Below are 23,791 nucleotides of genomic sequence, written 5' to 3' on the forward strand. Positions count from 1 at the left end.
TTAACAAAGAGAGATTATAAATCAGAAAACACAGAGGAAAAGCATTTATGATGCTGTTGCATGAATCTAGGTAATACATGGGCAGTACATGAAGAAATCGTATCCATCTCAAAAAGGAAAACAGTTTAGAATGGAAGGCACTTCAAGACATATTTAGCAGATAAGTGACCAATTATGACCAATTGGTCATGTGGAATAAGACAAAAATAAAAGGTGACTTTCACATTTCTAGCTTTGGGGATTTTGATATGTGGAGAGTAGTTTAAAAATTGAAATAGTTTATACAGTAAGAGGAATACGATTTTGGTGGTATCATTCTTGTTTAGTGAAAAAGATGGAAGTAGAGTAGGGAGTAGGGAAGGTGGTGTGGTCTTCATAAAACAATTTTGAAGATTAAAGCAAACTATTAAACTATTTTTTTTTTTTTTTGCAGTATGAGGGCCTCTCACTGCTGTGGCCTCTCCCGCTGCAGAGCACAGGCTCCGGACGCGCAGGCCCAGCGGCCATGGCTCACGGGCCCAGCCGCTCCGTGGCACACGGGATCCTCCCAGACCGGGGCACGAACCCACGCCCCCTGCATCGGCAGGCGGACTCTCAACCACTGCGCCACCAGGGAAGCCCTATTAAACTATTTCTTATTTCTTAACTGCTCTGTATCTATTTCCTTCCTTTCCAAATAACAGCCAAATGTTTCTCCAGATAATCACTGTCGCCATGTTGGTAGCAGCAATGCTGTTGGGGTGTTATTGACTTCACCTCAGGCATCAGAAGTCTTCCTTGCTTGCAAATGTTTAAATAATGTGCACCGACTCAGGCTTAAGCCAATCTGGGATGACATCTTACTATCCTCCCAATGAATAAAGTGTTTATATTATTAGTCCAATCAAGGTGAATAACATTTTTTCCATGATTGTAGGAGGAATTGTTCTCTCCAATAGACGTGCACAAGGAAGATGTAGCTCTTGTTATTGTCAGCAGCCGTCTTATGATCATGCAACACAATAAAATCAATACATGAGAACGGGCAGAGTTGAGAAAATTGCTAACAACTGATCTAGTTCTTTGATTTAACTGGCCTGAAGCCTAAGCCATTGCTAGACTTTAAGTCATGAGTCAATTAATCCATGATATTGTTCAAGGAAGCTAAATTTTGCTTCTTGTTGCTAAAAGTGTATAAGCTTGAGTCTACTCCACTACTCCACTCAGGCAAGTTATTTTTCTCATTTTTCATATGAAAACACCCTGTGCTATTTTACTTATCTGAATGGCTAATATAAGTAGAAGGATATTAAAATAAAATGTTTATCAGATTTATTATGGGTAAAGTGCACTGCAAATATGCTTGCGGGAAAAAATTTTAAAGTGCAAAGAATGATATGGGGACCCTGTTTTCATTTACTGTTTTTAATTATTTTTAGCTTTTTTTATATGCTGTGTTTATTATATTCTAGAAATACGAAGGTATAGGAACAAAGTGTGCAGCATACTAACAGGAATATAAACCTTATTCATTTAAATGAAAAAGAAACATAACAGGGAGCATTGAACAGTTATAATTTACCTACTGACAGAAAACTAATAACGAAGCTTGTACTCATTCCAACAACATTTTCAGGTTTGGGAATTTCTCTGTTATGTGCAAGGAAGAAAGAATTAACTAGGCTTGTTGACTTAATTGGAAATAGAGACAATTGGTTATCTTCTATGTTACAGAAGATCATTCTATCGTTTTATGAATTTAAGTGAATTTAAAATGGGTCTTATTCTGTGGTGCTGAGTTATATTTTTCCTCAAATAAGGAATATTTCAATAATCATCATTTAGCAAATATTTTAATATGATATCCTTTGTCTGCATTTTAAGTTGTTAAGTGAATAGTTCTATTGCACAGCCTGTACTAGTACTAATAATGTAAAGTAACATTAAGTTTACTTTTTATATGGTTCCCAATTCTAATTGTGCTATCTTGACTTTATGACAGTAAAATAATATGATTAATAATATGATTATGATTAACATAGTTACAAAAATTTGAACAAATTAGAATTGATTCTAGACATACCTGAAATGCCACACTTTTTTAACCCAATATATAAAAAAGTAATACATTAATTAATCTTAATCTCAAATGATTCTTGAGTTGCTTCCAATTGAAAACACTATTTGGGGCACAGATGGTATGTATATGGAATTTTAAGACATATTAACTTGGCCAAAGACCATAGTTTATTAGCAATTAAAATGTCAAGTGGAGGGTTTACATGAACATTTATAGTTTATTCATTGGATAAAGTATAGTCATAGTAAACAAACTAATTTTCATTTGTTCTATCTTTGTAACAAGATTAAAACATATATCGAACAAATTCAGAAGACATTACTAAATATTAATATATATATACATATTGATTGGTTAAATCTTTGAAAGAGTATGCACACATAACACACAGCATCCCAAAATATGTGAAGTAAAAACTAATAGAATTGAAAGGATAAATAGACAATTTAAAGATAATATCACTTATATGTAGAATCTAAAATATGACACAAATGAAATTATCTACAAAACAGAAACAGACACACAGACACAGAGAACAGACTTATGGTTGCCAAGGGGGAGGGGGGTGAGGAGGGATGGATTGGGAGTTTAGGGTTAGCAGATGCAAGCTAGTATATATAGAATGGATAAACAACAAGGTCCTACTGTATAGCACAGGGAACTATATTCAATATCCAGGAATAAACCATAATGGAAAAGAATATGAAAAAGAATGTATGTATATGTATAACTGAATCACTTTGCTGTACAAGCAGAAACTAATACAACATTGCAAGTCAACTGTACTTCAATAAAATAAAAATTAAAAAAATAAAGATAAGTCAAAAGTTTCAATAAATCACTTTCAATAATTGATAGCAACCTAAACATTCCATCAACAGATGAATGGCTAAAGAAGATGTGTTACATATACACAATGGAATATTACTCAGCCATAAAAAGGTATGAAATTGGGTCATTTGTAAAGACGTGGATGGATCTAGAGACTGTCATACAGAGTGAAGTAAGTCAGAAAGAGAAAAACAAATATCATATATTAATGCATATATGTGGAACCTAGAAAAATGGTACAGATGAACTGGTTTGCAGGGCAGAAATTGAGACACAGATGTAGAGAACAAACGTATGGACACCAAGGGGGGAAAGTGCTAGAGGTGGTGGTGGTGTGATGAATTGTGAGATTGGGATTGACATGTATATACTAATATGTATAAAATGGATAACTAATAAGAACCTGCTGTATAAAAAATAAAATAAAATTCAAAAAAACTCCAATAAAAAATTTAAAAATAACAATAATAGTCAAAAGTTTCAATAAATCACTTTTAATAATCGATAGCCACCTAAATATTCATCAACAGATGAATGGATAAAGAAGATGTGTTAGGGCATCCCTGGTGGCGCACTGGTTGAGAGTCCGCCTGACGATACAGGGGACATGGGTTTGTGCCCCGGTCCGGGAAGATCCCACATGCTGCCGAGTGGCTAGGCCCGTGAGCCATGGCCGCTGAGCCTGCACGTCTGGAGCCTGTGCTCTGCAACGGGAGAGGCCACAACAGTGAGAGGCCCGCGTACCGCAAAAAAAAAAAAAAAAAGATGTGTTAAATATACACAATGGAATATTACTCAGCCATAAAAAGGAATGAAATTGGGTCATTTGTAGAGACATGGATGGACCTAGAGTCTTTCATACTGAATGAAGTAAGTCAGAAAGAGAAAAACAAATATTGTATATTAACGCATCTATGTGGAATCTAGAAAAATGGTACAGATAAACCTATTTGCAGGGCAGGGATAGAGACACAGACATAGAGAACGGACATATGGGCTTGCGGTGGGGGAGAAGGGGGTGTGATGAATTGGGAGATTAGGATTGACATATATACACTACGATGTGTTAAGCAGATAGCTAGTGGGAACCTGTTGTATAGCGCAGGGAGCTCAGCTCTGTGCTCTGTGACGACCTAGATGTGTGGGATGGGGGGCGGGGGGTGGGAGGGAGGTCCAAGAAGATGGGGATATATGTATACGTATAGCTGATTCACTTCGTTGTACAGCAGAAGCTAACACAACATTGTAAAGCAACTATACCCCAATAAAAAAAATAACTATTAGAACAATTATAAAATCAACAAGAATATAGTAGATTTGAATAAACTATCAACCACACTGATCTAACTACAGAATGCTCCACTCAACAACAAATGACTACACATCCTTCACACACACAGGTGGAATGTTCTCTAGGAGAGATAATGCACTACTCCATAAAACAAATCTCAATAATTTAAACAGAATTGTAATTACATAAAGAAATTTCCTGGATCCCACAAAATTAAATTAGAAATAAGACAGCCAAAGTATAAATTGCAAGGGGAATTAGAAAAATTTCAAACTGAAAGAAAACAAAAACATGACATACTAAAATGTATGGGATGCAACTAGAGCAAAGCACAGATGGACATTTATAGCTTTAAATGAATATGTCAGTTAAAAAAAGGTCTAAAATCAATTACCTAAACTCCCATCTTAAGAAACTAGAAAAAGAAGAGCAAATTAATCCCAAAGCAAGTAGAATAAAAGAGGTAATAAAGACTAGAGAAGATATCAATACAATGAAAAACAGAATAACATTAGAAAACTTTAATGTAATGAAATTTTGTTCTCTAAAAGATTGATAAAGTTGGTCACTTTTGTTAGACTGATGAATATAAAACAGAGTGAGGACACAAATCACCAAAATAAAAAATTAAAAAGAGGACACTATTATTCATCCCATTGAAACTAAAATGATCATGAGAATAACATAACCTTTATGCCAACAAATTAGGTAACAGACAAAAATGGATAGACATCTAGTGTGAAACAGAAATTGCCAAAAATTACACAAGAAAATTAAAAAACCTGAAACCCTATAACAAATGAAATTAGTAATTAAATATTGAATTAGTAATTTAAAATCTTCCTTCAAAGAAAAGCCCAGATCCAAATAGCTACAGTGGAGAATTCCATTAAATATTTAAAAGATAAAATTTTCAGAAAACAGAGTACACTTCTTCATTCAGTGAAGCCCTATGACCCTGATAACCAAAGCCAGACCAAAACATAACAAGAAACCTGCAGATCAATATCCCTCATACACATTAATACAAAAGGCCACACACACACACACAAAACAAATTAAACCAAGCAATATGTAAAAAAGAATTATACACCATGATCAAGAGGGATTCATCTTAGGAATGAAAGGTTGGTTTAAAATCTAAGAATCAATTAATATACCATATTAACAGAATAAAGGTATAAAAAATACATTGTCATCCTGAGATGAAGGGAATGCATATAGTAAAATCCAACCCATTGATTTAAAAATTCTTAACAACTAGCAATAGATGGGTGTTTCCTCAACCTGTTAAGGATAACTACAAAAAACCTACAACTGACATGGAATTTAGTGATGGAAACTGAACGTTTTTGTCCTAAAGTAAAGAAGGCAAGGATGTCTACTCTTGGCACTTCTATCCAACATTATATTTTTGGATATTCTAGCTCTAATGAAACAAAAATAAAAAAGAAGAGAAGGGAAGGGAAAGGGAGGAGCAGGGAGGGAAGGGAAAGGAAAAAACAGGTGTCCATGTTAGAAAGGAAGAAGTAAAACTTTCTTATTCACAGATGACATGATTCTGTATGTATAATCTCAAGGAATCCATTAAGAAAAGAAACTGTTGGATACAAGATGGATATACAAAGATTAATTGTACATCTGTAGCAATCAATTAGCGATCCAAAATAAAATTAACAAAGCAATTCCATTTATAATAGCACAAAAATAATACTTAGGAATGCTTTAACAAAGGAAGTGCAAGATACATGCTGAAACCTACAGATTATTATTGAGAGAAATTATTAATATCTAAATAAAAGGTAACAATTACATATTAATAGATGGAAGACTCAGTGTTGTCAAGACGGTCACTATTCCAAACTGATCTATAAATTCAACACAATTCCTGTTAAAATACCAACAGCCTTTTTATTTTGCAGAAATTGATATGATGATTTAAACTGTACAGGGAAATTCAAAGACTTAGGATAGTCCAAATAATTTTGAAAAAGAGGAACAAATTTGGAGGACTTAAGCCTATTTCAAAACTTACTATAAAGTCATAGTAATCAAGAGTGTGTTATTGGCACAAGGATAGGCTTATAGATGAATAGGACATTTTGACATTGGTGCTAAGACAATTCAAGGGGAAATGGTTTTTTCCAGCCAATGATTCTGAAATAATTAGATATCCACATTAAAAAAATACTTAGATCCATGCCAAAAAATTAACTCAAAATATATCACAGACCTAGATTTAAGAGTTAAAACTGTAAATTTACACTACAACAGAGAAAAATCTTCATGATCTAGGTTTGGACTAAAAATATAGAAATAACACCAAAAGCCTATTTCATAAACTGGGTTTAATAAAAGTTTATAGCTTTGTTACTTCAAAAAACAAATTTATGAAAATAGAGAACAAGTCACAGACTGGGAAGAATGTTTGTAAATCCTATGTGTGATAAAGGACTTTTATCTGTAATATACAAAGGACATTTACACCTGAATAATAAAAAGACAATCAACCCAATTAAAATTTGGCAAAAGATTTGAATAGAAATTTCACTAAGGACATAAGAATTACTAATAAGCACATGAAACGATGCTTAACTTAGTGAAATGCAAATTAAAACCAAAATGAGATACCACTACACAAAGACTAGAATGACTATACTCAAAAAGACAAAAAATACCACATTTGCTCCATATGGAAAAAATATACTCAATATTGTTGGTAAAGATATAAAATGGTATAGGCACTTTAAAAATTAATCTGGGAGTTAATATGGCAATTTCTTAAAAGTTAGACATAAATCAACCACATGACCCAGCAATTCCATTCTTACATAGTCTCCAAGAAAAATGACAACAAATATCCATATAAAGATTTGTATCAGAATTTTTATAGTAACATTATTTGAAATAGACAGTGGAAATAATGTAAATATTCATAAATAATAATGGATAAACAAAATATTTGTACAATGTATATATGTAGTTAGTAATAAAAAGGAATAAAATAGTAATACATATTACTGTATATGCTGCAACATGGATTAACCTCAAAAATATTATGCTGAATGCAAAAGATGACATATTGTATGATTCCACTTATGTGTAATGTTCAGAACAAGTCTATTCATAGAGACAAAAAGCATGGCATTGGTCCTCTGTGGCTGGAGGTGAGAGGAGAGTGGCTGCGAATGGGCACAAGGTTTCTTTTGAGGTGCTGAAAATGTTCTAAATTGGATTGTGGTAATAGCTGCACAACCCTATAAATTTACTGAAAATCATTAAATTGTGCACTTGCAATGGTGAATTTTATGGTATATAAATTATACCTCAATAAAGCTGTTAAAAAAATGGGATTAAACTTAATGGACTGCCCTTCAGTAGACAGAAGAACTAGGTAAAATGATTGATTAATGGGAGATTTTAGTTCTCAAGCTCTTTGCTAACTTTACTCTCCCCTAAATGAAAAATCACTCTGTAGATTTTTTCATTTTAAATATAGAACAATTAAAATTTGAATATAAAAACTTACATCCATTAGTTTCTGGTATGATTTATTTTAAAAATTCATTGGCATAGAAAATATCAGGTACACTACTGCACAGCTTCAAGTAAGTTAGCCTAAAGATAAATGATCACATAAGGGAATTTTTGTTTGAATAATTTTCAAAAATTAAAGTGATAAAGGCATTCAGTGTTAAACATTAATGAATTCAGATAATTCTGACAATTTACATTACTGCTTACAGTCTACTGCATTATTCTGTCCTTTCTTATCAGACCAAGATGGTAAAAAGAGAATATAAGTCATATGATGCATAAAAACATAGAGACACAATTAATAGAATTAGTCACTCTCTTTTCTCAACTCAGTTACAAAAATGTTTGAAAATTTATTAACGAGGAAATTGCAATAGTTTAGTCAGATCTTTATCATAGAGTATATTAAATGAATTTTTATTCTTTTAAGTAAATTAATATTACTGCAGTTCCTTCCTAGTTTAGGACCATGATACTAATTTATAACCACTTAGGACATATCCTTAAAGGGCCTTTCCAATAGCGTTTGCTTTGTTTTGAGATTTCTGCCTTTCTTTGATTGTTGGCCAAGTTTAGGATTAGATGAGATAAAGGATTGGCAAACTTTTCTGATGAAAGGCCAGACAGCAAATGCTTTTGGCTCTGTGAGCCACACGATCTCTGATGCAACTACTTAACTCTGTCATTTGTCATGGGCAATACATAAATGTACGGCTATGGGTGTGCTCCAATAAAGTTTTATTTACAAGAACAGGTGGTAGAGAAAGTTTGGCCTGTGAGTTGTAGATCTGATTAAAAACATTGGATTAGATTTAAAAAATAGTCAGTGAGTGAAGAAACATTAACTAACCAAAGGGTTGTCCTTTAATGCCAAACCACGGCAAAGTAATACCTTACCCTGATTGTTATTGTTGCCCTAAACTACCAATTTTTGAAAAACATAAATATAAGTTAAATAATGTAAATTACTTAGCAAACTTGGAGCACTTGAGAAGCACATTCCAGCTCTGAAAGAAAAAGAACAAAATGTACCTTACAGAAATGCTGAGGGAAAAACATCCTTAATGCTCCTTCAGAGGGTGTAATGGAGTTAAGATCATTGACTGTAGGAAACCATCTAGCTGCTATTATTGCTACTTTCCCTATTACTAATGGGTTAGAAAATTCAATTCTTGAAAGGACCCAATAAACAAAACATGGATCTCACCAGAACTTGTGCTTGGAAAGGAGGACAAAATTATGTTTTGCAGATGATATGATCCTGTATGTAGAAATCCCTAAAGACTTCATGATAAAACTGTTAGAAGTAAAAGGCAAATTTAGTGATGGTTAGTTCACATGTCAGTTTGACTTGGCCATGGGGTGCCCAGACATTCAGTCAAACTTTATTCTAGTGCATCTGTGAGGAAGTTTCTGGATGGGATTAACATTTGTTTCAGTAGACTAAATAGAGCAGATTGCCTTCCCTAAGGTTGGTGGTCCTCATCCAATCAACTGAAGACCTGAATACAACAAAAAGGCTGAGAAAGAGGGAATACCTGCCTGCTTGACCATATGAGTTGGGACATTAATCTTCTCCTGACCTTGGACTAGAACTTGAACCGTCAGCTCTCCTGGGTCTGAAGCCACTGGACTCAAGCTAGAACTACACTACCCAATATTCTGGGTCCCAGCTTTCTGACTGCCCATCTTGGGAATTTTCAGCTTCCGTAACTACATGAGCCAATTCCTTATAACAAATCTCTCTATATAGATACAGATATAGATATAGATATCCTATTGGTTCTCTCTCTCTGGAGAATCCTAATAGCATGAATCTCTTGCATTTCTGCATATCTTCTAAGCAGCACCACTGAAAGCTTTTGTTCAGAGCTTTCTTTTTTCAAAGTCTAAAAACAACATGAAAGACACAGACAGTGCCTCTACCTGGGATGAGAGAGGAAAGGTTTGTTTACTGTCTAGCATAATATAATTGCTCCAGTATAATAAGGATAGTTTACCCAGCTACAGGGTAAAGAGCAGGTTTGTTTGCAGATCTGTATTAAAGATTCAGGTTCCTTAAACTCAGGTCTCCTCTCCTGTAACACAATCCACTACATGTACAGTATTCATCTGATGATCACAGGATCATCACATCATCTTGTGGGAATGAAGGCCCAGGAAACCAGTCTAAGAAAAATGATGGTACTCTATTTCTATTTCTTATAAGTAATAAACTGGCCTTTGTCTCTGACTCAGGGGTCTCCTGCATTCTTCTAGCATCCACGACATTGTGGAAGGCTAACTGGTTAGTTTAAAAGTGGTATAAAAATCTCAAATGCATAATAGTTCTTGATATGACCTACGCTTTATAGTTTTTATAGTTGAGCACAGCCCATCACTTTATGCTATTGTAGATATATTTAAGCTAAATTCCCAAAATAACAATAAACAGAAACTTAATATGCTTCCTGAAAATGATGAAGATGTCTAATTTGAACTAGATAATGGTCTCATAGAATGCATTCTTAAGCAAGTGTGCAAGGTATAATTTTTATACCACACTTGTTAAACTCATTAAAATATTTTAAATAAAATACAATTAGAGAAGCCAAATGAAATTTCCCCCATAACAGAAGTTGAGCATAGAAATTTAAAATGGTTATCATACACTTGGATAAAATGTTTACCTTTTCTTTCACAGTTGGGAAATGATCATGGTAAAACTTCCATGCAATGTTCCTCCACATGTGAAGTATTGGTTACTTTTTTCTGTAGAGAGTTCCATTGCTCTCTGGTGCCTGACAGCGTTCCTTTAATTTGATAAATGTTTTTGTGTTCAATGCAAAATAGTTGAAATAACCTGAAATTGTTTATCCTCCTGATGTGTTCTGAATTTACAGAGGCTTCTAAGAATATTGCTTCAGGCTGGGAACATTATTAATATTTCAGTGGAACTGAAGATGTCAAAATATAGGGGAAAATGCCTGTCAGATATGTAGAATAAATGAATGGAACTATTACAATTGAAAATTATAATGTATCCTTCTAAACAGATTTGTTCTATTTTGGAGACCTTACTGGGGACTGGAGATGGCAGGGCTACAAGTTTGGGAAATGACAGTGAATTAAAGTTATGAAATGCATTCAATAACATCTGGTGAAGAGGAAGATTATTGAACTTGAAAAGATAAATACTAGTACCCATTATCATATTGTAAATTATGGCTGGTAGAGGAAAAATGGTGAGTCTATTTTGAATTTTATGTTGCACAGAAGAGAATTTAACCTTATAGTCAAGCAGAAAGAAGAAGAAGAAATTTATGTTTTATAAAATGAGAGTTCTAGCAGGTAGTAATTCATCTCTGAATTTGACATTTATTTAGCACCTACTTTGTGTCAGCCACAGATGGATTATGGAGAGTGATTAGGGACAGTTATTAACATTAGGGATACAAAGGAGAATAGGACAAGGATATAAGCAGTGTCTGAAAGATAGGTAAGTTAACAATTCAGGATCCTCCATGTGCTAAGTACTAGACAAGATTAAACTTACATTGCTAAGAAGCCACAACAAAGGAGGCCCTGACCCAGACTGAGGTCACAGGGATCTTCTGAACTGGGCTTTAAGGGCAAGTAGGGCTCATATGAGCATAATATAGTAGAGGAGAGTGGCAAATGTGTAGCCAGAGAAAAGAGTAAAAACAATCCAAACTGAGATCTGTACATAGTTCATTGTGATAACACTATAGAGCACAAATGGCAATAAAATAAACCTTGATCCGGGCTTCCCTGGTGGTGCAGTGGTTGAGAGTCCACCTGCCAATGCAAGGGACATGGGTTCATGCCCCAATCTGGGAAGATCCCACATGCCGCGGAGCGGCTGGGCCCGTGAGCCATGGCCGCTGGACCTGCACGTCGGGAGCCTGTGCTCCGCAATGGGAGAGGCCACAACAGTGAGAGGCCCGTGTACCACAAAAACAAAAATAAAAAATAAAAAAATAAACCTTGATCCAAACCTTGCTTTTGACTCTGAATAAGTTACTCAGCTTTATCTGGTGTCCCATGTTCTCGTCTGAAAAATCATGTGGGTAAATCAGTTCTTTAGCATTTTTTCTCAACTCCAATTATTTGTGATTCTATGGATTTAAAGAAATGTTCTCTTGGAACTCTACTATGGCCTAAAGTCTACCCCTAAAATGCTAATATTTTATTGCTATCTTTGAAGTTAATAAACCTGTATGAAGTTTTAAGGCTGGTGAAGATAATCTTGTCAGGTTTCCTATATCTTCACTTGATTTTCTCCTCGAAGTCAAGAACCATTTTATGAAGCCTCATTTGGATATACCTACTAAAAGTGGGACCTCCATATCCTTAACCCTTTCATTCTTTCCTTCCTACCAAAAAGTTCTGTTTTATTGCCCATATTCTCACATCTGTAGTAAGTACTATGAGAAATTAATTCATAATCAACAATTAACTATATCAATTTTATTAAAGAGGATTCCTTTTCTAACTGTATTTTGCAAGAGATTCCTGGAATGAACCATGGTTTAATCCAGGTCGACATATTGCTAATGGTGGAGTGAGATCACAATAACACGTGGTGAGAAAGATTTAAAATGTGGGAGACTTTAAATGGCTCCTGTTAAACATACTGTGAAAACATCCTCCTATCTACCTACACATACGGCAAGTTCTGATGTTAACATTGGAAAGGTGCAGACAACTCTGTGGGGTCTGAGTTCAAACCCAAGAATAAGAGAGTAAAATAGGCCAAAGAATCGTATAGATTCTTAGTTTCTTCCTCTTTTAGAATGTGAAACTTAATTATCTTCACTTATGTTGTAGTAATCAAGTGAAGAAATATATCTGAAAGCTGATTATTAATCTATAGAAAAGTATAAATATAATAGATTTTTTAAAATTTCAGGTAATAACATGCAAATATATCAGATAATTTTAAAAAACATTGTATGAAGGACTATGGCTGAGACACTATTATCCTTTTCCTCAACTGAAGAATTCTTCTTGGAAGAAGTGTGCTTTGAATGGCGAGAGGGCTATAACCTAGTTGAGGGAAGAGGAATCGGTCAGATTCTGTCAAAAGGACAGGAACAGGTGAAAAAAGATGAGTTGGGAGGAGTTTATCTAAAGAAAAATAAACACCCTGTCTACTGAGCAGTAGAACGTACAGGAAGTGGTGGAAGAGGGGAGGGGGCTGGGGTTATAACACTGGTGGACAGACAGAGGATTTGAAGGCCATGTGGGACAGTCAAGTGAGATTATTTGGAGGGGAAGGTGATTAGCTATTGAAAAGAGATACATGAGATGATGAACTAGTATTTTTTTTAGCTACCAGATTTTTAAGTGAGATTGCTGTAAATAATGAAATTATATGAATATGTCAACCACATTCAATTTCTTCCAGAAGATCAGGTGTGACATCATACTGATGATCTCCTTCAAGATCCATTTGAAATTCTTGACATACCCATTCAGGACATACAAATATTCACAAAGGAGCTAACAAAAAGGGAATGGACCATTGCCCCATACATACTACAAAGCCTCAATTAATTACTGAAAATTATTTGGTAACCCGAAAGCCATTCCATCTCTGATGCTGTCAGGACATCCATTTACCATTTCAAAACCCACAACATTAATATAAGCTCAACATCTTTTATGCCTTTTTGTGTTCTGCAAGCAATAAATCCCTCATTTACAAATTTTACTTACGCCCATTTATACTGATTCACAATTCCACCCATGTTGAATGGAACGCTTACAAAAAAGGCTATGGAATCTGTGCAAATTGCTATATAATGGGCACTCTCATTAATGCCCACAATAAACTCCTTCATTGCAGAGGATTTAGCAATATCCTCTCAGGCATCTTGGAGCGTCTGGATTCCTCACGAAGACCATTAGTGGTACACTGGATTCCAATGCAGGAAATTGCCTTCCTCAGCTTCCACTATGCCATTAATGGAGGCAACTACTGATCACATACTCTGATCTCCTGAAAACAGAGTCTCTCATAGTCCCTGAGCCTGTAACCCTCTATACCCAGATGCCCATTGTGCCTTGGTTCATGCAAGCAGCACCTTGCAAGCTTGGTCCAACCATAGAAGCCTTCTTGCCTAAATGAAAAGTGTACCCATCTATGGGTATAGAGTCAAATCTAGTCCCTCTAGTGTATCATACCCATAGGAGGAGGTAGCTTTTCCTGTTCTCAATCCCTTGACAAATGCCATGATGCTGGAGGAGGTCACCCCTCTCTTGGACCCCTTGGCTACCTGGGGAGCCCTTTGTGAACATCAAAGGGAAATTTTATATTTATGGATGGTAGTGTCATCATTACATGTGATGGGACTTTCTAGAAAGCTGCTGCTTTCCCTTCCTTAACTGGGATGCCCCTGATAAAGGATGAGGCCAAAGGGGTAGCACAATTAACTAAACTTCAAGCAATTATCTTAGGACAGATTCCCTGGAAAACAACAGCCACTCTCTGAACGTTTTTACAGACTTGCGGGCCATTGCCCATCTGATCTGGCCAATGGAAGCAACAATAATTTCATATCCAAGGTTTCCTCCTTTAGGGTAAAAGGTCTGGAGTCTCTTGCCTCACAGATTTTGAAAGTATAAGTCAAAGTCACACATGTCTCTACACACATTAAATTCACAAGTCCTCACCAAGATGCTCCTTATCCCTTTCAGGATCTAATGATAGTGACCAAAGCACTCACTTCACTTCCTAAGAAACACAATTCTGGGCTTTTGAACAGCAATTTAGTGGAACTTCTGCCTCCCTTATCAATCTGAGGCTACAGACCTCAAAGAGTTAGGTAAGCCACGTGACTTATCCAAACAAGTTCAAATGAAACACACATTTCAGTCATCAGTCAAACGTCAGTGGTGAAATGCAGTGAAGGGTTTGACTGCACACCAAACCACATCTCTTCGCCCTTCCCCTTCTTCGTATCTGGGTATGCTGATAAGGAACCCAGATGCTCCTTCCTTTGGTGTTGGTGGAACTTCAAGCCATGCAAGCTCTGGCCCTTGTGAGAGAACTCTTAACTCCCACTGCTAAGCACCATAAAACACCAAGCCAGTCACCCTACCTAGATACTCTGGACAGCAATTGTCCCTATCTGCACATTTTTGGACCTGTTTGGGAAACTTCCTTGCCCTCTCCCCGAAGAGCTTTATTACATGAGTAATAAACCTTTTCATATATTCTTGTTGCATGTGTAGTGTCATCAGTCTGGATATCTGAATCAAATTTTGGGTCAGGTGGCCCAACTCCCCTCTGTGGAATGACTGCAACAGCTTACCTGCAATTTTCAGCCTTCCTTGCAATGAGATGGTCCCATATGACTATGTTTGAAACGAGGTGATTTGTGGAACTTGAAATCTAAGCAGCTAGCAGCTGGCATGTCTCTTCCACACTTCACTTTCCCCTGCTATACAATCATGGGGCTGTGTTTTACAGTTGGTTTAGCCAGATATAAGACTTTGGAGACACCTAATCTGCATCAGACCATGAAGAATAAAAAATAAACTTTTATAGTTAAGCCATAGTTGTCCATTAGAACTAGATAAATTACCCTAATATACAAGGTGATGATGTTTGTTGACCTCTGGATTCATCCAGATGATATTCTCCCATATTGCATGTCTGACCCAACCTGAATATTATCCCAGCCCTCTGTGTAGTCTGAGCAGATCGTCACTTTGCTGTATGCCAGAAGAAATTTCTTGAAATCCTTCTGTTAGCAGCCATTGTGTGTGAATTTCCTTCCTGAGTTCCTTCTGTTTCAGAAATAGAGAAGCATAATAGTTTTGTAGCTTTGGGGAATGAAAAATAATATCTGGTAGCTCAGATCCAGCACTTTGTGGTGGTGTGACCTGAGTGACCTTAGATAAAGGTGGTAATACAAGGTTTTACATATATATGTATGCTTATGAAATAATGTAGGTTGTATCTATGAGATATGAGATAATATGTATAAGTAATATAAGTTATATATACAGAGTTTTATATGAGATAGATATTTACGGAAAGGGGCCTGTGCTCATTTCAAGAACGCTGACATTGTATTTCCTCCCGTTATTATTGTTGCTATCATTGTTAATTTTCCTTGTCTTTAATTAATCCCTAATCCAGTAATACCTTAGAAATAAAAAACGTATTTGATAAACCAAATAATTTCCTCAGGAGACCTTGACTGAATGGGATTTGGCTCTATCCAGCTAGGATGGAGACAGAATCGAGGACGAGGAAGTTTGTTCTTAACATCTTTATTGGAGTATAATTGCTTTATAATGGTGTGTTTTGATTTGGATTTCTTGCTTTGTGGACAAGGGCACAGTCAACCTGAATTCAACATGATAGGACTTTGTATGTCAGGTGGAAGTGGGGACAGAATGCTGCAAAAATATCTAAGGAGCTCAGATGAGGAAGTATTAGAAGGATAATATTTTTTATCACCTATGCTATAATTTACATTGATATTTTAGCCTTTACTGGCTTTTTTCATTTGTTTCTTATGATTCTCTGATTTATTATTATTATTATTATTGTAATTGACTTCTGTTTATTGGAATGCCAAATGAAGCTCAGACAGTTTATATGACTTGGATAATATTCCTCAGTAAAATGTGGAGCTGGGTCTTCTGACTTCCTGTCATTCTGTCCTCTTTGGGGAAAAAATAATCTAAAATATTTTGCTTGTGTGCTGTGTGTAACATATAGGAGATATATCAATTTTATCTAGAAATGTACAATTTTCCATAGAAAAGTACAATACTTCCTCCTATTGCTCCTTTGTCTGCAATAGAATGGTAAGTGGGTAGTAAAATCAGCATGTAAGCCTCAGATTGGAAATAGTAGGCTAACAGTCAAATTTCATTACAGGATATAGAAAGAGAGGATACAAGGAAGAAGGAACAAATGACTTGTAACTCTAAATGTTTAACATATACAGATCACTCTGTTTTTGTTTTAAAATGAAGGGTATTTCTATTTTATTTTTCAGAAAGATGACTCAAGTTCTGCAGTGCAGGAAGATTTCTGTATTGTTTGAGGTAATAAGAGATGAGACTTGCTTTGTGTGTGCTGTGAGGCACTGCATGTGTCGTCACTTATTATTCCATCAGACATGAAGTGTCCGGGCACAGTGACATGCTAGAGGCCAACAAGGCATTGGTTTTCATTTATAAGGACAATTAACACAATGAGTTTCCCTCTAGCCTGTTGTGTTGATAAATTAAGTAACTCCTCTCCTGCTACAGACAAGTAATATTGGGTAGCATCATAAGCTTAATGTTAAAACCAGTCTACTCAGCTAGATGTCACTTTTCCATTTCTTCCTTTTAATATCCTCATTAACAGTGAAAACACATCTTCATGTAGAGTTTCCTTGCTGATAAAAACACAAAGATTTCTATTAACTAAAGCAAAATAAATGCTAAGTAACTTATCACCAGGATACTCTGAAACTATTCTGTCGACTCCTTCTTAATGGAAGTTTTCAGTGATATAAATGAGAAAGCAGAAGCAAGTAGTCATTTAAAATTACCAGCCTTGGGGGAGGAGGGGTGCTTAAATGTGTGATCTGAAGATGCCCTTTATCTTCTGAAGCAGCATGAGGACTTCAGTAATATTATCTTTTATAGTCCACATAGAATGGTAGATCAGGTGGTGGGACAGAAAAACTGAATCTATAGTGAGCATCTCATATATATTTGGCTATGAATCAGGCGACAGGCCTTAAAGGTGAAGTTGAGTCTATAATAATAATGTGAGTAAAGTCTATCACTATCGTCAGAACAACCAGTTCACTTAAATGACCGTTCTTAGCTTTAACATTATAAGATGAGGACTGTGGTTGATGGAAGAATAATACTTGTCTTAAGTGGAAACTTACTCAGCGCGAGCCATGCAGAAACATTACTCATGTTGCTAGGCCTCTTGATTTCTCTAAATAAATCACAAATATATAATTTATGCAAAATCTTCCCAACTAAGACATTTATGATGGGAAAGAAAGAAAGAAGGAAGGGAGGGAGGGAGGGAGGGAATAAATTCTTGTCCAGTTTTGGATTCTAAGCTTCTATTTTGCCACCTCTGAGCAGGTTAGTGCCCTAGATTTTTATTTTTCCAAATAAAACACATATGTTTTCACCAGTAATATACTCTCAAAGGTTTCTGAGAGGTAGAAAAGAGGTAATTTTCTGAGTAGCAAATTTGAAACGCATATGTTGAAAATCTATGTGAGGGAATAAGTTGCTCAGTTGACAGTTAAACCATGTACATTGCAGAGAATTATTCATTACCTCTACCTGGTGGAACATGTAGAAAAACTCCCTTGAGGTGATTTAACTTTTACTCTGGATATAAAATGCTCTAAAAATAAATTTAACTACCAATGATGGCACCTAGCCATAAAACAAAATTTAAGTAAGAAAGTGTATAGCAGAATGAATTTGTGAATTTTTCTATTTGTGAATGGCTCTGAATATACACATCATGAATGTCACTAATATGATCAGATCTTTTTTTTAAACATTTTAAATTGGAGTATAGTTGATTTACAATGTTGTGTTAGTTTCTGCTGTACAGCAAAGTGAATCAGTTATACATATACATATATCCACTCTCTTCTAGACTCCATTCCCATATAGGTCATTACAGAGCACCAAATAGTGTTCCCTGTGCTACACAATAGGTTCTTATTAGTTATCTTTTATATGTATTGATAGTAGTGTGTATATGTCAATCCCCATCTCCCAATTTATCCCACCCTTTCCTCCTTGGTAACCATAAGTTTGTTTTCTACATCTGTGACTTAATTTTTGTTTTGTAAATAGGTTCTTTTGTACCATTATTTTAGATTCCGCATATAAGTGATATCAGATGATATCTGTCGTTCTCTGTCTGACTTACTTCACAGACAGAGAAAGACAACTATCATATGTTTGTCTGATGTTCTCTAGGTCCATCCGTGTTGCTGCAAATGACATTATTTTGTTCTTTTTTATGGCTGAGTAAATCAAATCTCTTAAAATGTCATTAGGATAATAAAAGTTTATGGTGGTTGGATATGTGTGAAAGAAGAGGAATGTCAAGGTTATCAGAAATACCCACTAATTAAAAAATAATTTTACTAATGTATAACATATGAAACGTATATAATTGACAATCTTAGTGGAACTCGAAAACATTCTTAGGCTACAATTTAGTGTGTGGTCTAGGATCATCCTTTGTACTGTAACTACATATATACTATACTCTATTTTGGGCTTTTATCGTCAGTTGAATAGACTATTATTGTCATGGAACAGATCAGCTATCCCCTGAAGAGTCATATTCCTGAAAAGAGTCTTATTCTATGTTGTTACAAGTCAAACTGACAAACCAACCTTCTGTATACTTGTTTAGTGGATCACCTGCTTAAATCCACAATGGATATTAGTGAGGTGAAAGTCTGGAGCTCAAAATCTAATTGTAGACCCAAGATACAGAGTCAAGAACAATTAGAGAACAAGATGAAAAGTGTAGAAACAGTACTCAGTTGTTTCAAGGAGAAGAAAGATCCATGTGACTTAAGTAATCAGCAAGGCTTTCATGGAGGATGTAGGCTAAGCCATGAAAGATGAGTAGAATTTTAATGAGTAGGAATAAGCAGAAAGAGCCATCAATAAAGTTGGCCTATTCTTTATCCCATGGGATTAATATCAGGCTCTTATTTAAATAGAATTTGTTCTTGGAACATGAGTTAGGCATTAATTTACCTCAGTATATCCAGGTTTTCCTGGATAATGAACTACCAAATGATAAGAACAGCTATTTTCAAGCATTTAGTAGTAGGCACATGGCAGCAAGGCACACTTTTGATAATGAGGAGAAACATTATATACCTTGCCACTTTAGAGCATAGTGTGTGTATCAGTCAGGGTTCTCTAAAGAAAGAGAACCAATGGGATATATGTATACATTAAGAGATTTTTTTTCAAGGAATTGGCTCTGCAATTGTGGGAGCTGGAAAGTTTGAAATCCATACAGCAGGGAAGTCCAAAATCTTTAAGGCAGGCCAGCAGGCTGGAAACTCAGCCAGGAGCTGATACTGCAATTTTCATGCAGTTTCTTCTCATGGAAAACTTTTTTCACTCTTAAGGCATTTCAACTGATTGGATAAGGATCATATACATACATATGTCCATGAAAGGGCATGTACAAGACTATTCATTGCATTATTATTTTAAATAGCTAAAACTTGGAAAGAAACCAACTGTCTATTAAGATGGATCAGTAAATTGTGGTATAACAGGTGATAAATAACAGTAACAAGAATGAATTAACTATAGCTACACATAACAACATAGATGAATGTCACAAATACTATTGAGTAAAATAAGGCAAACACAAAAGAGTACATATATACAATTCTACTTTCATAAATTTTGAAAGGAGCTAAAGGTTTCTTTCTTAGAAGTCGAGGATGGGGTGCTTAGTGACTGGTCACTGTGTGTGGGAGGAGGGAGGGGCTTCTGCAGTGCTAGTGACCCTACATCTTTTGATTTGTGTGCTACTTACACATGTGTTCAAATTGTGAACATTTATTGAACTACACGCTATTTGTGTACTTTTCTTTATGTATGCTATATTTCAATTATTAAAGTTTTTAAAAATGACATGGTAGTATAAAATAAGATCAATCAAATAATAAGAAAAAGTTCTTTGGAAATAAACATAAAAGAGCAAAGAAAATCAGAACATTTTAATGATAAAGTACAGAAAATCTCACCAAAGTATAACAAAATTAAATGTTATAGACAATAGAAAATAAATGTTAAGAAAATCAGAGTACTAGTGAATTTCTTTAAATTATGGAAATGACCTAATTAATCTATAACTCAGCTAAAACGAGCTGACTATCAAGAATCACCATAATGTGGCTCTCTGGAAAGACTGACAACCTTAACAGTATAATGTAGACATAGTCCATCTCTTATTAGTCCTCCTTTTGCACTTCATGCACATATAAAGTTTAATTGCATTACTCTTCAAGATTCTAGTTTGGAATCCTCCAAAGCAGGTCCTCACAAGATATCTGAATGACACTTTTCCTTCACCTTATTCTGTGTGCATGTGAATGCACATAGGTGTGGATGCATATGTACACAACTTTTTTATGTCTATATTTCAGGTATAAGGACTTTAGGATGAAGACAGTCAAAATCCTACATAACTTATAAAATCCTACAGAACTTACAATGTGTATAACTAACAATATGTAGGTATAACTTACAAAAAGGGTAATTATATGAGATGTTGGATGTGTTAACCAACCTTATTGTGGTAATCATTTTGCAACATATACATCTATCATCAAATCACCAGTTATATACCTTAAACTTCAATGTTATATAACCATTATATCTCAATAAAGCTGGGGGGGAAAAGGAAAAACATATACAGAAGTTAAGGCATGTCCACATGTTCAGAGCCTAAGACTGAAGAGAGATGTCTAAGTTCTTTGCACTTGATCACTCAGTCAGAGAGAAGTGGGAGGTACTGTGCTTGATAGGAGAAAGGAAATCTATAAAACACAATGGCTGTCACAATTTTATGGTATGTATTTTAAAACTATTAAACTATAGAGACTTAAAACACAGTTGGTCTGAAGAAATTAATTGACACTGCAATACTGGCAAGGCCCTCAGATAACTATATAAGCTAATCTCTTCAATGTCCATTTGAGAAAAATGGAGTACAGAGAAGTTGACTTGTCTTTCAAGATCACACAGCCAATTCTATAACTAATATTTTGCTTTTATACAATGTAGTCCCATCCATAGACTTCTGCCTTGTACAACTGCCTGAAAATTGAGAAATTTGCCTTTTCCACCTGGCTATGCAGTGTGGAGGTTTAAGTCAGGTTGTATAGAACTCTGAAGTCCTCAGAGTGGCCATACCGGAGAATGTACACATGTTCTGATAGTAAAATTAGAAAACCATAAATCTAGGACATTTTGCTATTACCCAAATGAAGACGCATTTTAGCATAGATTTCACTGCTCACTTCAAGGGGTATCTGTAGAAAGAAGATCGATTAATTTCCAGGATCCAGGATAATGAGTCTCTCAGAACTTTGGTAAGTGATGATACTTATTGTTCGTAATGGAAATTTTGTGAATTGTCACAATTTATCTATTGTTATTTGGGTTACACTTACTGTCAAAATACTACCTGCCTTTCTGGGAAGAATATTTTAATGTCCATATTCAATATATCTATTTGGTTTTACTTTAAATCAAGCTAGCCACTTAGTTGACTTTCTCTTTTTTAATGTTTATCTTAAAGGATTTTTCTTATTTTTTCCCACTTCCCCCTGTATTTTGGCTTTAGTTGTCATACCCAACTCTAGCTATAGTCAAGCCAAAATTGTGGTACACAAAGATGAAATAAGCATAGTTGTGGCTTTTGAGAATATTTTACTTTAACAGGAGAGGCAGAATATAAACAAATAATTGAAGTTCTTAAGTGCCATAAGAAATTTTATAGAAAGTGTTCTGAACACACAAGTGATTGATTATTGATTTGTCTTCAGAGTTGAGATATTTGAGCTGAATACTAGATGATGAGTTGGGAATAATAGAGATAATGAGGAAAAGCATAGCAGTGTAAAAGTATAAAATAGGTTGAACGAACAGGAAGTACTGTAACCTTCAGTAGCCAGAGTGTGGGACCCGAGAAAGCAGTGTAGTGGGACACTTGAAGGATACAAAGAATCCTGTCTTCCATGTTAACTTTTTTTGGCATTTATGCTGTCAGTGATAAGAAGCCATTAGAGATTTTAAAGAAGATACTTTGCTGTACGCTACTATATTTGGTGAATGTAATAGAGTACAAAGCAGACTTTTGGATGCATTAGTCAACAATTTGGAAATTACATGCATTGAACAAATGCATGGAAAAATCTCTAGATTTCTACTCCAATTGATTCTTTGTAGATATATGTATTTTAAACAAATAATGACTGTAGAAATATTTCCAAAGTCTAAATGTAAAATTAGTTAATTATGTGTATTAATTTCCTTGCACAAAATTTTAAAAGTATTGTTTAAAAATGTATTAATTTACTATTGTACAATATAAAATAAAAATTGGGATTCTATTAATACTAATTATTCTTTTAAAATCTTCCTCAGATATGCCAAAAAGGAGAGTTTGTTATATTTATGATCATTCTCACATATTTCACAGCACTATGTACTCCTGTAACATCTGAGATATAAAATTCATTTTATAATTCAATAAATGAAAGCATTTGATTATTAAAATAATAAATGGCTTTGACTTTGGGTTCAGTCTGAACCAAACTGAATGGCTTACACTAATCAAAAACATTGATTTTGTTCATAATAACATAAAAGGTCTGGAGTGCTGTTGATTAGATTTAGAAAAACAAGACAATATGCCTTCTGTCCATGGTGTGAGGATCAATCACTGGTATGTCATGAAAATTAAAGATTATTTTTCTGCTACTGCTTGGATGCATTTATGTCATTTATTCAATAATTAATTTGTTACTAAAAATCAGCTAAGTGCATTTGTTCTGAAAACTTTTAATTAGAACTAATTGCTGTTCTCTTTAGGATTCTGTGCCAACTCATCATCTGCAGTGATTTTTAGTGGATAATTTTCAAACTACTGGAAAAGAGATTTAAAGGTGATATGTTCACAGACAATTTAGGTTTATCAGAAAAATATGGCCAGTTCATTTTCACTGTCCTTTGTCCTATCTCCTTTGCCTACTTATTCCTCAGAACAAGGAGTCTTCCAATTTTCAGTTAGAAGCAAAGCTGACCAAGTCTGAAACCCTTGTGATTAGTTATAATTAGCTTTGCAGGAGGGAAAATGAATTAGAGTATTATAGTTAATGGTCTCCATGTGGATAGTTAATAAGAATTGAAGAAGTCATCCCACTTATAAATTAAGATATGTAGAAAAATGAGTTTATGTGAAGAAGGTGATTAATTATGTGCACTGATAAAACATTCTGCATCTTTTTTCTTTTATG

The sequence above is a fragment of the Phocoena sinus genome, chromosome 3 (assembly GCF_008692025.1).
Source record: "Phocoena sinus isolate mPhoSin1 chromosome 3, mPhoSin1.pri, whole genome shotgun sequence".
NCBI classification, from domain to species: domain Eukaryota; kingdom Metazoa; phylum Chordata; class Mammalia; order Artiodactyla; family Phocoenidae; genus Phocoena; species Phocoena sinus.